Source organism: Tupaia chinensis, unplaced genomic scaffold (genome assembly GCF_000334495.1).
Source record: "Tupaia chinensis unplaced genomic scaffold, TupChi_1.0 Scaffold000430_1, whole genome shotgun sequence".
NCBI classification, from domain to species: Eukaryota; Metazoa; Chordata; class Mammalia; order Scandentia; family Tupaiidae; genus Tupaia; species Tupaia belangeri.
This window is the reverse complement of record NW_006159935.1, coordinates 265,353-269,573: the sequence shown is the minus strand read 5'-3', so window position 1 is coordinate 269,573 and position 4,221 is coordinate 265,353. Positions and strand designations below refer to the sequence as shown.

At 40.2% G+C, this 4,221-nt stretch overlaps 1 protein-coding gene across 3 annotated transcripts in view; it reads left to right on the top strand.

Annotated features, from left to right (window-relative positions):
- NAALADL2 (N-acetylated alpha-linked acidic dipeptidase like 2) overlaps nt 1–4,221 on the top strand; it is a gene marked incomplete at its 3' end in the record, with an annotated part of 659,756 nt that overhangs the window by 393,795 nt on the left and 261,740 nt on the right.

Sequence of the window (4,221 nt, the reverse complement as noted above, 5' to 3'; positions counted from 1 at the left end):
GAGAATGAAACGAAGAAAGAAAAGATGCAGAAAATGTGGGGCATTTTGGCATTATTTTCCCCATGACTTTTGTGGTATGGCCAGATGTCTAATTTTTCAGATTTCAGGTCCCTTCTCTTTTGTTAAAAAAAAAAAAAAAATAAGATGCAGAAAATGTGGGGCATTTTGGCATTATTTTCCCCATGACTTTTGTGGTATGGCCAGATGTCTAATTTTTCAGATTTCAGGTCCCTTCTCTTTTGTTAAAAAAAAAAAAAAAATTTGAAAAAATCTAATTTTTCAGATTTCAGGTCCCTTCTCTTGTTTTGTTAAAAAAAAAAATTGAAAAAAGAAACTTACATTTTCAAAATAGACTATTTTTGAAACATTTCTAATTTGAGAAATTATAGAAACTTTCTTTACAGTTAAACTGGATTTAATGAATTAATTGCCCTTTAAAAGAAAACTATTTGCAATTTCCTTCAGAGCTGAGGCATAGCATCAGGCTGCCATCTGGTTTACCCAATATAGGACCACACTGTAATGCAGAGCTGGGGGTGCAGACTGCGCCCCCCCACCCCGGCCTGCTCTCTGAGGCTGACCGCTGTCTTTCTGTTTCTGTCACTTTCCTCACTGTGTTGGGTTAATAGTGACTGTGGACTTTGACAGTTGTAATGTTAGGAGGTAAATGACTTCCGGAGAGTGTTCATGGGGCGGGCATCCCCGGAGGCATCCGTCTGGGCTATACTCTTGCATTCATGTTGCAATAAGACAACATCGTCGGGGTAGGCAGATTCTAGGACAGTCTTCAAGATTCCCATCTCCTGGTACACACACCTTGAATCACACCCTTGAGTTTGGGCAGAACCTACATGTGTTATGAGATGGTTGCTCTTGTGACCAGGTTTGTGCATATAACCCACGATGGTGGGATAGGTGTTGTGATTATGAGTCCTGGAGGGGGGTTTGGAGTCAGGCAGAGGCTTCCCTGCAGTCCTGGAAGAAAGCAAACATCTGTGTTGTGAGCTGACTTAGGGGCCACGTGTTAGGATCCACAGGCAGCTTCTAACTGAGGGCAGTGCCTGGCAGAGAACTAGCGTGAACTCAGAGCTTTGTCCTGCAGCCGCAGGAACTGAACTCTGCTAAGAAGGTGAATGAGCTTGGAAGAGGACGCTTACCTCCAAATGAAAACTTCATTGTGTTTAACATCTTGATTATAGTTCTGAGGTCATGAGGGGAGGGTAAAGCTAAGTGTGGAAACCAAGGACTTTTCTCAGAATCACTGATAATAGGCGACTTAGTGGGAAAAAAGACACACAAATTATATGTATAATACATTTACATGTGTTTTACATATATATGTGTGTGTGTATATGTGTGTGTGTGTGTGTGTAGATATATAAATACGGACACACATGTATGTATATATCTCAATGGAAGCTACAGAAAACAAACTCAGAAGAGGTGGGATGATAAAGGCTTATATGCACTTCTCCCTGGGAAGAAGGGAAATGAAGGAATTTATGGACCCTGTTCTCGGACAATGGTCAGTAAATGATTCTCTTTAGGAGCTGGATGGGACTGAAAGGTGAAGGCAAGGGATGAAACTGCACAGGTGCCAAGGTTGTCTTACCGTGCAGACAGAGTTTCTTAGGCAATCTCTGAGAGCCATCCTCAAAAGAATGGATGAAGTCTGTCCCGTAATGACTTTCAGTTTCTCTACTCCAGTGGTTAATCTTGGTTATCTGATGAGCTTCCTAGGAAGAAGCTCAAGACAGCTGCATTTTCCTGGAAAGAAGACAAGTTTCCTCAGTCAGATGAGTACATTCCAGAGAGAGGCCATCCTTGTCTTTGGGGTGAGGGAGGATAAAACAAAGTTGCAAGGATCTTCACTCTGAGGCACCTCCTAAGATCTCTCTCGGCGTCAGAGTCCTAGTCTCTGGAGAACTGTTTTCCGGACCCAGCATCGGCGAAGCCCAGACTCTGACCCAATGAAACTGAAGTAATGAGTGTGTATTGGGTGGACCCTAGGGCTCAGCACTAATGCACTGATCAAGAGACGCCTCGTCTCACATGGTGACTGCTGTTTGAACCCCTGATCCAGTTGTCCTGAAAATTCTAGACACATGTGTGAGTGCCCAAGAGCCAATGGCCTGGAGCAGGGGAGGAGGGGATTGCAGCTGGCCAGACCCTGCGGAGGGTTCTCATCTCTCGCTCTCTTTCTCTCTCTCCTTCTCTCTCTCCTCACTCTCCTGTGCATGAACATGCACTTTACAATGAATAAAGATAGAGATTTTTCAAGTTGCAAAGATTGTGGTTATGCATTATGCATCAAAAGAAAATAAATATAATTATGCAATATAAATATAGACTAGGTAATCTTAAACCTTTATGCTTAATTTGACTCATGCTTTTTTATAATTATTATTTTATGAAGTATGATAAGAAGAACTTTTGTTATTTTGAAAGATTTTAAAGCATTTTTGCAAAAATCATTACTCTTATTTTCTTAAACTTATTTTATCACTCTTGATCATAATTTAAGCAGATGTTCCAATATGAAGAATGAGAAGCAATTGCATCTATAAGTCATACTTTAGTCATGTTTATTTAGACATAAATAAACCAACCCTTTTTCTTTTTTTTGGGGGGGGAGTCTAGTTTGTTTAATGTGTCTTTTTATCTGTATGGTCTTATGTTTCTGGAAGAGAGGAAATAATATTCCTATGGGTTTCCCATCATTCAGTGATGGAACTACTGGTTATTATAAGAGCAGTTGCTTGAACTGAAAATGACCATGCAGATTAATTTCTTAGAACTTGATAAAATTCAGCCAAGCCATTAAGTGTGCATCAGTTAGATTTACTGTACCCTGCAGGATGTGTTTGGATAGACCCACCCACACTCTCTGCTGCAGAGAACCAACAGAAAATGCAAAGGACCAGTCATTTAGTCAAGGTGAGCAGCCCTGTCAGACACTTGGAAACTCCTTGTGTAACAGTGAAACATTTAAAATATTTTTCAGTCCCAGGACAAGCAAGTGGCATGGTGGTTCAAATCCTGAATCAGGTGCCTTGCTTTCTCGCTTCCTCTCTCTCTCCCTCTCTCTCTCTCTCTTTCTCTATCCCTCACTCTGGTCAAATTGGAATAAATGAATGAATAAATAAAATTAAAGTAAATAATTCTTTAAAAAATATTTTTCAGTCCCACTGAAGATGTAAAAATAAGTATATGTTAATGTCCTAAGGTTTCTATTCTTCACTTCAATTGAACCCCAGGAAGTGGCACTATGCCTCAGAGGATCCAGGAAATAGATCCCAGTTGTAAAAATGACCAAAATCTTGGGGTTGTCATTCAGAAAATGTCCACACTGATCATTCTCTTCCGGATGTCAAGGAGGCATGTGTTCGATTTTTACACATGACACAGTAGACCTATGGACAGATGGTATGTGGAAATTCTAAAGTTTTAGATGATATTATGCTAAGTGAAATAAGTCAGGTGTAGAAAGCTAAATAATACATGACATCACCAATATGTGCAATCTTAGAAATTTGAATATATGAGGGTCAGCAGGTGGCATGATGGTTAAGGGTGAGGCATGATCAACTACTTGGGAGCCCAGTGATGTAACCATTACACCATCTGCTGGTCCCATGTTGTTTCTTAATTTTATCTTAAAAAATTTCCATAACTTTTCTATTAAAAGCATTATGTAAATAAAACAGATACTAACCTCTTTTTCAAAAATGCCATTTTTCATATTGCTCTCCATTAATCCTTTCTGTTCTTCCTGTTATTCCACCAACTGGAGGGTTTTGTTTTTTTTTTCCCCCTGAATCCTGCCTACAGCTTCACGTTGTGAATTATATGGAATAAAAGTGATCAGTAAATACACAGGTTCTACCAACAGCAATTCTCAACTCCTAGCAAGAATACGTATGTGTAGGGACCAGCATTTAACGTAATTGCTATGTCGTTAAACTCTCATGTAGTTGGCTGTGGTTCAAGTCTCTGACCCAGTGGCTTAAACTCATGCCGGGCATGTGTGCATGTGTGCCCAAGATCCTGAGAGGAGAATGGAGGAGAAAGGATTGCTGTGTGGCCATCCCCCGGGGGGATGATCTCTCTCTCACTCTCTCTTTGTCTTTCTGGCAAGCGCACATGCTCTATAGCAAAAACCTCTCAAAAAAAAAAAAAAAAAAAAACTTTGTTTGGTGGCTGGGGTTTTTTCTAACAAAA